Here is a 13,243-nt window from a genome sequence, read left to right as displayed (position 1 = left end):
TATCTTTCTCTACCAGGCTTACGTAATTACTAATTAAAACACAATTTCAATATTTAAATAGGGTAAAATATTCTGATGTGAATATTAAATAAACGTTTTTTGTTTTTCTCTCTTTCTCCCTATCTGTTGTTTTTTTATAGGGCTGTTGAAACTACATCTATAAATATCATTAAATTATTTTTGTTTTATTCAAATTAGAAGAAATTATTTGGTTTATTTCTAGAAAACATGGGATTAAGTGTAATGTGCTCGCATATATTCTGATAATTTTTGCACATTAAAAAAGTGTTTATTTAGAAAAGACATACAATAATTAGTTTAATTTGTTTATTTGGCATCAGTAGATATCTCCAGTAGCAGTTTTTAATACACTACACTTGATCCGACAATATGCCCCATTTTATTTATTACAGTAAATATTCCGCTTCGGTGTCCATATGGATGGCTTTCCTGGACTAACTTTCTTTTTTTGTAGCAAGTAATGAAACCATGATGTTGAAATGGTTCGAAATTAAATTTTCAATCACTTCGAACCTTGCCTCCATTGGATGATTTCCAACTTAAGTAAACGTTTGGAAAGAGTTAATTGTCATCAACTTTTAAAGCTGCCTGAAAGTTCTTTGAGGGTTTTTAAATATTTTTGTCCCTCAGACCGTTTCTTGACATTGGCGTCAAAATTAATACTTTTAAATCGTTGAAACGAAAACACGTTGAACACGTTTAAAAGAATTTGTTGGGTTTTGGCAGCAGAGTGCTTCAAAACAAACAACAAAAGTAATGTCCAATGATTATCATCGGTATACACCGAATATAAATAATGCTATAATATTACGTGGCAAACTATTATGCTATGTTCAATATTTCGTAGGATTTTTCAAGAGAAAAATGATTATTTTCTTGAATATGAGATATGACCAAAAAAAAACATAAAGACGTAAAATGAGAAATGGACGCTATGGTGCAACCATGTTCAATCTGTGGATCTTGGTTACCAGAAGATTAAAGGTTTTCTTTTTTGTTCCAGAATGACCAGCTAGAAACAAATGGGTTCGGGATAGTGAAATGTTTTGCGGACGACAGAGACCCTGGATACGACTGGGATTGTGGTAGTTGGTTATCTACCGAGGTTTGTGGATGGGTAGGGATTTTATCAAGAAGTTGTCGTGTTCTAAGGCGCCTAAGGAAAACCCTACGCTGAGCTTTATGGGGGTTGGGAGTTTACTTCTTATGCAGAGGAGGGGGAAGAGTAGACTGTACGCGCCATTGCCTTTGCAGATATCGTGCTGGATTTGGGCTGACCATTCGAACCTGCGGTCGAACCGAAGACCGAGGTATAATACCTTCTGGAGCCAGTGGACAGAAAATTTATCGATTTGGAAGCCCTAGGTGCGGAACTCCTTGCGGTGGAACAGAATAGCCTGATTTTAGTTCGGGTTTATCTGCAGGCGTCAGAATTTGTACCACGCAATCGCCTGGTTCAATTGGAATTAGTAAGTTGTAAAGGTGGAACAGGGCAGTGGCTAGGGGAGCACTTTGCGGGACTCCTGCGGAGATTTGTTTTCGAGAGGAAACTGCTTCACCGATCCTCACTTGAAAGGACCTACCGTCCAAGTATCAATTTATCAGGGAGAGTAGATCAGTCGGTACGCCAAATTGTTTCGCTTTGAATATTAAACCGTCGTGGCAAACTTGATCGAAAGCTTTGGAAACATCTAAAAAGATGGCTTCAGTTTTTCGACCTTTTCTTCATGCCTGGTGGATTGTTGCTGTGGTATGACATGGAAACAGAATCGTTCGTTCGGGATTAGGTCGCTTTTTCGCCAAGTTTGGAAAATGAACTAATCAGGCTGATGGGCCTATAGTCAGATGGATTGGACTTAGCTTTTTTTTCGAATGAAAATTGGCGCATGTTTCCAATTCTTTGGGAAATGCTTAAAGGTATAAACGCAGGAATAACTGACAATTATTGTTTCTTATTATTATTAATTACTCTTACTTTACGTTTTTATGGGGGTTATACTTATACAATTACGGTAAAAATAATTTATTTAAATGTAAAAATGAAACAAAAGTGTTGTGTTCCAAGATGTGAATGTTCAATGAAGTGTATTAAATCCTTAAGCAGGATACTTAAGGAAATAATGCATTCTAGCCCAGAAAGTGATAAAATTAAAGCAATCTCTTATAAGTATTTCATCAAGTACTGGAGAGTTAGTTCTTTGCGTTTCACACTGGATAAGTATAGGCCACAAACGTGGAAGGGTTGTTGAACCAATATGCCAATCCTAATTGTAATTTAAACAATAATATGGCCTATTATGGTGGTGGCATATAAATGGATTAAAATATCGTGTACCAATACATGTGTTTGTTCATAAACCTTTACTTTAAAAACCGTTCCATGTCGGAATCAGTAGAAGTTGTTATGCCAAAAAGAATTATAACTAATTACAAATATAATATTTTTTTCCAAGAAGAAGAAAATTATAACAGACTATTTCCAAACAAACAAATGTTAGAAGCCAACATACTTCATATTTTTGACATGATAGGAACCAAAAAGTATAATTACAGATATTTACACATTAAGTAGTTTTTGATCGTTACACTTTACTGTTATGTTAGTAGATATTCTTTGTTTTGTGCTATATCTAAATTTATTTAACGTCGACTTGAACATCCTCAGAAAAATAATAATTGTTTGTTTTAGTGGATGAGAAAAGTCAATACGATTTCAAAGGGCAATTTTACATGTATATTGTAGAGATGGATTTTCTGATTCGTGTTGAATTACTTAGCGTTATATCTCCAGTTTATAACCTCTAATTATTATTATTACTAACATTTTGAAGCATTTTATAGATTGATTCAGTTCCCTTGCATGTTTCGATGTATCAGACACCATTTCATCCCTTTTTAACTAGGGTAAAAAGAGAAGCAAAAATCTGTTCCAAGTTTAAATTGAATTTTACATTTTTATAAACTGCATCTGGCAGTATGTATGTATGTTTAACATCATCTGTGACGTGCATTGGCTGTCTTATTGGAAATACTATATGTCTTAAAGAATAAAACATTTATGTGTTGATCATAACAATTGTTAGGATTGTTATGTGCTTCGAAAATATTTAATTTAACTAAAAATATAAATTAAAAATCCTTTCTTTTTATTTTCCGCTATAAATATTTCAAGCTTGATGCGCCCTCTAATGTATAGACGCGAAGAGGTCAAATGCCTCTTGGAAAAATCGCATCTATGTGTCTGCTAATGTCAAACAAAGCAGTATTGACAATTCTAACATAATAATTAGTGTTGGGAACTATCGACTGTTTAGTAATTGACTACTTTTTACTATCGACTGTTTCAGTCGCTATTTGTGGTTCGACTGATTTTACTACTTTTTACTAGTGACTGTTTTACTTGACTGTTTTCTGTCGCTATTTTCGGCCCGACTGACTTTGTTACTATTTACTATCGACTGTTTCAGTCGTACTTTTAGTTACTATTTTTGGTTCTACATGTTTCATTTAACTGATTTTTAACATTATGGTTCTGTTGTCCTAACCGCGAGCTTGACAAAAATGTACCCAATTTATGCTTACATAGATTTATATGTAATATATGTAGTTTTATGATTTTTTGGTAGTTTGCTTGTAAACAACAATATATTGTATATTAATATTATAGCATTTTGGTACGATATTTTTCAAGATTGTTAATATAATAGGGTAAAAAGGTTTCGATTTTTATATAGTATTTATGGTTATTATACATCTTTCGTTTTTAGGTTTTGTTTAAGTTTTATTGTATTGTCTATATTTATTATAGTATAATATTTAAAAATGACAATTAACACATTAAAATAAAACATTTCTGGGGTATTATTGCATTCCATAGAAACATTCCGTTCTTTTTTATAGATCCACAGAACATTCAAATACAAAAGTAATTCTACTTCGTTTAAAATTAAATTATAAATTACATGTTATGTATAATTATTATAATAGTAATCAGTAATAATTTTTTTCTTCTCATTTTTAATGTTGGTTCGTAAACGAATTTATGCATCTCCGTGTTATGTCTTATACTACCGTTGGAAAATATAACCACATAAAATTAACTGCCCCAAGCAATTATTTCCGTCCTTTCCTTTCTCGCAATTTATACAGGAAAGGATTCGTACATCTGTCTGACATCACGAATTAAAAAAAAACAGTTGAACCGTGCATTTGACTGAAAATAGTAATGACTAATTTCAGTCTCTAGTTTTTTGACTATCGACTGTTTTGCGACAATCGATTGTTTCGACTGTTTTCAGTCGATAGTTCCCAACGCTAACAATAACTGATACAAAGATTTAATTTAATTACAAACAATGACACAATAACCTAAATATGACATATATCAATAATTAAAATCAAATAAAATTATTATTAATGATTTATTTATTTATTAAATATTTATTTCGTTTCTAGTGTCGACCTATATCTTATACTTTATGACTAACTTAATGTTTTAGCCGATGAAACGTCATTTTTATTAAACGTTTAAAATGTCAAATAGCGAGGGTCATTTATAAGCTCGCAGTTTACTTTTTCGGTGTTTGTCTGAAATAGATTATTCTGACGCTCGAGCCCATCTGTTTTAGGACCCCGTGTAAACAGTACCGCTCGAATCGGGACTTATTCCAACGGACGAACACAAACAATGGATAAATCAACTGTTGCGGTGTTTGTTTGATTTTTAGCGGCGTTTTTTTTTATCGATAGAGTAATTCGTCCTAAGTGGCGTAGAGGGGCCTGGGATGAGGGAACGATACCAGTATCTCTTTAACAGTTCGGGCTCCTTAAAGAGATCTAATTGGGTGATCGAAAGATTTACTGGAGACATTTTGGGACTGTTTACTTATACAGTTATTCCGAAAAAAGAGAATTTGTTTAGTTAAATTACACTGTTGGTTAAATATATAATCGGTTTTGGTATCTGCTTTATATCACGATATTTTTTCACTTTTATGTTATTTTTACGTAGATATCCACTATACCTTTACTCTGAAAGGTACCTCAACAATCGATTTTTGCGAATTGTCATAGAGCAATGCAGGCTTAAGGACTTTATAGGACATTTTGGGGAATAGACGTCGCGAAGTCCAACATCTAGATGTTGCTACTTTTAACTTATTACTTGCTTTAATCGCTATGTTAAGAGTCCCGACGGGACCTGGCTCACTTCGTTTTGTATGGTTTGTTTATAGTTTAGTTATTTCTCCATTAAGCTGCCCGCGTCGCAGCAACTATCCACTAGGCAATGATAAAAGGTCGAAAAACAGGAGCCATCTTCTTAGATGTCTCCAAAAGTTTCGACCAAGTATGGCACCATGGTCTAATATATAAAGCAAAACAACTAGGTGATCTACCGAATGATCTAATATCCCTAGATAGATTCATACTTAGATGGTAGGTCCGCAAGGCGCTCCATTAGCCCCAGCCCTATTCAACCTTTATATGGCTGATTTCCCGCTCCACAAACTTTCCCAGACAGCATTTTATGCAGATGATACTGCTTTCTTCACAATCGGTTACTGTCCCGATGTAATACGCAATAGACTCCAAGTACAACTGAACCAAACGATAGCGTGGTGCAAATTCTGGCGCCTTGATTAACCCGAGCAAAACTCAGGCTATTCTTTCCACCGCAAGAAGGCGTTTCGCGTCTATCGCCTCCAAGTCCCTATCCCATGGCTCCAGAAAGTTTCATACCTTGATCTCCAGTTCGACCGCAGATTCCAATGGCCTGCCCAAATTCAGCACGCCATTTGCAAAGGAAATGGCGTGTACAGCCTGTTATTTCCTCTATTCTGCAGAAAAAGCAAACTCCTAATCTCACAAAAAGCGACTGTGTATAAAATGCGTCCAATCTACCTCAATGGAGCACAGGTGTGGTACAGGTATGTCACGGAGAGACTACTCCAAGTGTTCCAATACAAAAAAGTCCGTGCGTTACTCAGAGCCCCATGGTTTATGAGGAACGTCAATACACACCTCGAATCAGGTATCCCGTTTGTGAAAAATTTCATAAACATGCTCAGTGTGAGGTTCTCCATAGGAACCTTAGAACATGATAACATCTTAATAAAATCTCTACCCGTCCACAAATCCCTGTAGTAAACAAACTACGACAGTCCCAGTCGTAATCCAGGGTCTCTGTCGCCCGCAAAACAATCATATACCGAACCTGAAGCGACATCAGCCGAAGACCATTTGGTTCTAGCTGGTCATCCTAGTAAATGAAAAAAAAAAGTTTAGTATTTTTAGCGCCATTTCCAGTAAGCTTGGCGTAAGGAATAGTGCGTTTAGATTTTGATAACGTTTAGAGATTAAATGATTAACTCATTGGTATACATAAGTCGGTAGAACAATAAGTAAGGTGAATTTTTGACCTAGTTAGTGTTGTGTACCCGGAGGCAGAGATAGTAAAGAAATGCAGAATTGTTTTCCATCTAAGAGGTTTTTGGTTGTCATTAAAAAATGGTTGATAATGTTAAAAATCTTGTATCTCTGTTACTCTATGGAATTAGTATCTGACCGTACTTCAGTTTTGTTAACAGTGGGTGGTTATACACGGTATGGATACCGAAAAATATCCATATTTCAAAAAAAATATTAGTCATTTAGTTTGGTCAAAATAATTAATGAATTATTTCACAAAAAGCATCTAATCATTGCCACGTGGCTTAAATATCTCCACAATAAACGACAGACTTGCTTTCAAGGATCAACATATTCTACAAACAATCAGGTTCGTTTCAGATCCAAACATTTCTCTATGCAATAAGCAGTTAGACTGGCAACATATATTCACCATATGTTACAGGCCAACAGGAACATCGGTGAGGTATTCCTGGGCCATACCAAAGCTTTCCATAAAGTCTGACAAGTCTACTGACACGACTAGTCTACTATAACTTATAAGCAATTAAACTGAGAATACCCCCTGATTGAGTTGCGTCAATCAACTTCAACTTGAAAAATAGGTGGAGATTAAGGAAAGATTATCGACCAAGACAGAATCAGAGGCGGAGTTCCTTTAGCCTCGACCTCCTTAAATCTTTATATAACTGATCTCCCGTTGAGGAATAAGACGAAGCTGCTGGGAACTAGCTGAAGCTTCAGCTATATGGACCAGATTCTGGAGGTTGCAGGTCAATCAAAACCAAACCCAAATAATCGTTTTTACCGGAAGTGATGCATCTAGATCTCCAAGCTGATAATTGAAACAGTCCCCATCCTCTGGCTGCAGAAGATCATATATCTTGCCCTATATTTCGACCATCGATTCCAATGGCCTGTACAGATTGAACGAACGATATGCAAAGGTAGTGGGCGTTGCTGGTTCATCAGATACATATTAATCCATAGGGAAACAGCTAGTTGGTCGTCGATTTTCTTTCCAAGGTACAACGGAGCAAGTCGACAGCATCTTAGTTCAAGTGATTGCAACATGCAGTGACACAATATAGGCATAATTTAAAATTGTTATTGGGAAAAATTCGCAAATAATAATGAATAATAAACAAAAAAAAACTGAGAGCGACAATTCTGAAAAAGAAGAACAAAATATACTCATTTTCACACTAATAAGTATACTAATTGGGACAAATTCAGTATTCAGTGTAAGACTCGACTATATATTATCTTTAGCAATAAACACTTCTAACAAAGTTACTCCAGAGAGATCCAGAAATAATCCTTCCTCTTCAAAATTAGGGATATGATAAAAGAAAGGAGAACAATTAAAAGAGTATGGTACAGAACCAGAGACGCTCTAATACAAAAGAAAATTTAATAGATTCGTATCAAACGATTTACTTCACAAAACATAATGGCCAGTTAAGATTATTATGGAAAGCAACTCGCAAAGGTTTGGATCTGAATAATAAATATGATTCTGGAATTGATGATATTTCACCGAAGTTATCTTCATGTTGAAATAAATGTTTAATGTCTGCTTGTGATTGAAGCATGCATAAATAATTATACTAGAAACACTTAACAAACCGGCAGGACAAATCGGATCTTACAGAAGCAGAACTCAATCGACTAAGTGATTAAAAATGTTTTGACCAGGTATGGTATTTGGGACTGTCCCACAAAATGAGTAAATAGTTGTGAATTGATACATTTTTGAAAATATTTCGTATATTTTCGAAGAAAATATAGAGTTTCGCACATTGTCATTATTCAAATCTAATGCGGCTTTAGCTCTGTAGGCTGGTGTCGCTTGGGGTTCAAGGGCCAATCTTACAACTGCTTTATATTTTTGATAATCCCAATAACAAAATAAACAGGACTTGTATATTAGGAAAATAATATATCTGTGCATAGTTATAGAAAATCTAGTAGAAAATCGTAGTAAAAAAGATTAACAAATGGACTAGAGGCTAGTTCGAAATCTGTCAAAATCCTGAGTAGAACTTACTGAAAAATTAAACAACGGTATTGGTTAGGTGATTTGCCAGTCCATAAATAAAGCTTATTTGGACTTATAAGGTGCAAATATGAGGTTACACTAAGTTGAAGCAATTCGAGTTGCACCAATGCTTATAATAAGTCAATTGAAAAGTCCCCGGTCTACCATAGTAAAACATACTTTTTTGGCAAAATTAGTTTTTTTTATTCAACATAATTTCCTTCAAGGGTGATACACTGATTAGAGCGACCGTCCAACTTTTGGATACCATTTTAGTAGTACGATTTGTTCTTTGCTTCAAAAAAATAGGTCTCAGTTTCGACGATAACACCTTCATTCGACGAAAATTTCTTCCCAGCGAGTATTATTTTGAGATCTGAGAACAGGAAATAGTCGCTGGGGCCAGATCTGGAGAATACTATATATATAATATAGTATATTCGAAGGCTAATTCAAAGATTTTTGCCTTGTTATGGTCTTGGTGAAGCAGCAGTTTCTTTGCCTTCAAATGCGGCCGTTTTTCGGTGATTTCGTCCTACAAACGATCCAATAATGCTATGTAATAGTCGCTGTTGATGGTCCTTCCTTTTTCAAGGTAGTTAATGAAAATTATTCCATGTGCATCCCAATATACAGACGCCATAACCTTGCCAGCCGACTGTTGCGTTTTCCCACGCTTTGGAGCGGGTTCATCGTGTGCAGTACTTTCAGATGACTGTCGATTGGACTTCGGAGTGAAATGATGGAGCCATGTTTCATCTATTGTCACATATCGATGCAAAAACTCGGGTTTATTAGGCTTGATCATCTTCAAACAGTGCTCCGAATCATCAACTTGTCGTTGTTTTTGGTCAAAAGTGAGCTCGCGCGGTATTCTCTTTGCACAGAGCTTTCTCATACCCAAATATTCGTGAATGATATGATGTACACGTTCGGTTGATATCTTTAAAGTGTTTGTTTCATTCAATTTCAACTTACGGTCATTCAAAATCATTTTGTGGATTTTTTAAATGTTATCATCGGTAACAACTTCTTTTGGGCGTCCACTGCGTTCACCGTCTTCGGTGCTCATTTCACCACGTTTAAACTTAGCATACCAATCCTTGTTGGTTGATTTTCCTGGGACAGCGTCCGGAAACTTGTAATCAAGCCAAGTTTTTTCATCAGTTGGACTGTATTTTTTCCCTTCAAAAAGCAATATTTTATCAACACTCGAGATTCCTTTTTATAATAAATAAATATATATACTAATATTAATAAATACATTAAAAAAAGTTATTTTAATGTAAACAAAATTACCCAAAATTGTTGTCATATAATATACGGTGTTACAAATAAGATTTAATCATTCTTTGTAGCTTTATTCGGAGAAATTAATACTATGTATTTTATTCAATGTATCAGCAGTTTTTATACTGATGCAAAATTGTCAGTATTCGAACGTTACGTTGCTGACAGAACCGACTTCAAACTGACAATCGAACAAACCGAGTCTAAACAATAGAAACATATTAACATAATTTTGTGACATATACACAAAAATAAACTACGAACAAAACAAATCTAAATTGTTGCTCGGCACTGACTTCAAACTTATCAGTTGGTAGTAGTTAAAATAATATTGTAGATAGATAAATAGGTTTAGGTATTAAGCTAAACTGTCTGTATATAGTAGAATATAAAATACGTGAAGCAGATAGGTTAAATAAGGTTTCTGTTTATTTCTATTTGGTTGTTACAACGATTCTTATGAACATGTTTTATTTTAAAACTTTTTTTTTGTGTTAAAAATTTTAAGTTTGGTTATTTTTTACTTTTTAGTGACTTTCTTATTTATTTTTTGAAGTCGGTTGATTTTTTTTGTTAAAAATGTTTTATTTTTCTCTTTTTAGTGTTAGATATTTACTAAATAAATTACGCTGTTATTTTATTAAGTATTACAATGGATAGCTCAAGTAAAAGTACAGCCCGTGTAAGTAAAAATAGGAATAAAGAAACAATGATAGAAAAAAAGAAACGTTTCAGGCCCTGAGGTCCGCTACCTAGTCTAGGTGATTTGACAAATATTTTAATCACTAGAACAAAAAGGGTTGCTGTCCTGTTGGGAATCGGACCCGCGACCGCCAAGTGTGAGCTTAATGTTCTAACCATTACACCACAGAAACAGTTGCCTACAACGTTTCTACGACTTCTCGTATAATATGGTTAGTGCTTAAAAAGCAAACTGAATGACTTTTACACTAGACTACTTCGATTTTGTCACATCAGTTCAGCAATAACATTATATACAAATATCTGATTATTTTAGACAAAAAATATGTGAAAACCTTGTACGTGCATTTTAAAGTTGAGGTTTTCCCCAATTCCCCCTCTTCCCCCAAATAGATCCTGACTTGGTGCCATGGGACCACCTCGGCAGGGTACTTTTTCGAATAAAAAAAGTATTTTAAAAATCGGTCCATAATTGACGAAGAAATCGGCGATATATACATTAAAAAAAACATAGCCGAACATAGAACATTCTCCTTTTTCGAAGTCGGTTAAAAAAATAATAAACTTGTTTTCCCACCTAATAGAAACAATTTAAGGTCCTAAATCAATATGTACAATACACATGTTTGTTTCTCTTTATTTAAAGCATATTAATTTAGATACAACATGTGTTGATAATTAATATTAAATTATTTGCCATAAAACAAATTAACATTTTTACAGCGGAAGATATATGACCCTCGAATAATTAGCCGTCACATAATTTTGGAGCTTTTGTGTATTTTTACTTCCAACGTTTGCTTTTGTATGTCCAATTTTTCACAAAATAAGATACTGCGAATGTAGCTAGCCAGATTGTATGGGAAATTCGTAATTTAGAAGATATGATTCGTTGGTTCAGCTAGTCTAATACGACAAAGTAACTGCCGCTTTTTGGTCGTATTCGTATATATTTCACTTTGATACAAAATGTATGTTATTGTGACATTATAATGACCGGTTCTTCTTTTAATGTGTAACATATAGTTATAAACATTATTATTAAGTTCTTGGGCTAGCTGGATACCAAAAAAAGGTGAAAGCAGATTCGGTTTATGGAAGAAATAATTATTTTTCCCCAAGGTAATGCACCTTATCATATAACTCAAAAACTATGGCTATCTAATTGCCTAACTAACGAAAATAATTCTGAAGTCCCTACAGTTTTTTTTTATAACATCTTTATTCGATACAATCTTAATTTACAATTAATTTACTACTACTTTTCCTATGTACTTGGATTAATTAACAAGCAAAATGAGTGCGAGAAAATACATCAATATGTATTCCTCAATAATAAAATTATAATAACTTATAGCTATAGTTTATACTATACATTATATAACTTCGTATGGTTTGGTTCGCTTCAATCTCCTGACATTCTGCGCGATGTCCAGCAGTTGTATTGCTTCCACGTTAGTATGATTTAGTAACCTTCTTTCGTGTTCCAAGGCGAAATCTTGGATAACTTCGCAAATCCATTTGATTTCCAGGTCATCGTGCAGTTCTTCGTTAGTTACGTAGCGATAGGCATTGGTAATCAATCGAAGAGCCTTGTTTTGACAGCAATTTTATTTAAGATGTTTTTAGCGGGTTGCTGCCGTGGTAAATATTACTGTGGGTACTGTGAATAACATCGTTAACAAAATGAAGAATAATACGTTAGATTCACACAAAAAACCCTTTTACATACAAAGTGGGTGACGAATCTTGACCATCTTGATATTGGCTCTATTCGAGACCAAATATACGAAATGTATAAGAACTACAAGTACACAAACTATTTCATCGATATAAACATAATTTAATAAAATTATTTTAGAGAAAATTGTCTCTTTAGAACGTATACATAAAATAATTAGGGACATACAGCTTTTCGAGGGATATAAGACATCCTTTCATACACTCTTACAGGGCATAGGGTTTAAATGGTGTAAAGATAACCTTCAGAGAGGTTTAAGGGAAATACTAGACATTATCTTAAAAATAATTCTATTAAAGGCATAAAATAACTTGGCAAGACAGTTACAAAAAAAGTGTAAAGACAATAAAAATTGATGGAAAAATGTAAAAGTTACAATAGCATTCAATTGGGTTTTGTTGGTCATTATATTTATTAATAGTTAATTGCAGATATATTGCGGATTGAGAAGGATATCCCATCAAAAACTGTTTGGATATGTGGAAGGAAGAGAATAGACTCATCAGATCAATAGATCAACCATAAGACCTTCGGTTTGGATGAACTCGATAAGATATACTAAGGAAGAAATTGATAAATGGTGGAATCGTCAATATATTTTAGACAGATTAGAAATTAACAGTATAGTGATTTAAGTGGACAATGAGTCGTAAAGTGAAAGTGACTGAAGGAAACTTTCAAGACATATGATAATGCTGTGCAATGCTGGAAATTCCTGAGACAGAGTGATAAGAGTGGAAACAAATAAAGGTATGCACATAATTAATTGAATATAACTCTAGAAAATGGTATTGTAGGGCGTGAAAGATTTGTGTGCACAGATATGATTGTAATTGTTCAAAATTAAACATAAGCATTAGGTTAGAACGTATGAGGAGAGAATGAATACTAACTGTTTTGTAGATATGGTAAATGCATTAGACAGAACTCAGTGAATAATTTTATCAAGAATGGTGTACATAGGTAGTAGCAGAAGAAATAAAAATATAGTGATATCAAGATGACTTGCCAAGTAAACACACCATCGAAGGAAGCAAGAA

General features: G+C 34.1%; 1 protein-coding gene across 1 annotated transcript in view; it reads right to left on the bottom strand.

Annotated features, from left to right (window-relative positions):
• The window catches only part of LOC143202118 (glypican-6), a 244,918-nt gene that overhangs the window by 1,845 nt on the left and 229,830 nt on the right, over positions 1-13,243 (bottom strand). The window lies entirely within an intron of this gene.

This window comes from Rhynchophorus ferrugineus, unplaced genomic scaffold, assembly GCF_030347505.1.
Source record: "Rhynchophorus ferrugineus isolate W39M unplaced genomic scaffold, kcgeb_rfMv2 rfM9, whole genome shotgun sequence".
Lineage (NCBI taxonomy): Eukaryota > Metazoa > Arthropoda > Insecta > Coleoptera > Curculionidae > Rhynchophorus > Rhynchophorus ferrugineus.
The sequence above is the reverse complement of the archived record's forward strand: the minus strand, read 5'-3'. Positions and strand labels throughout refer to the sequence as shown.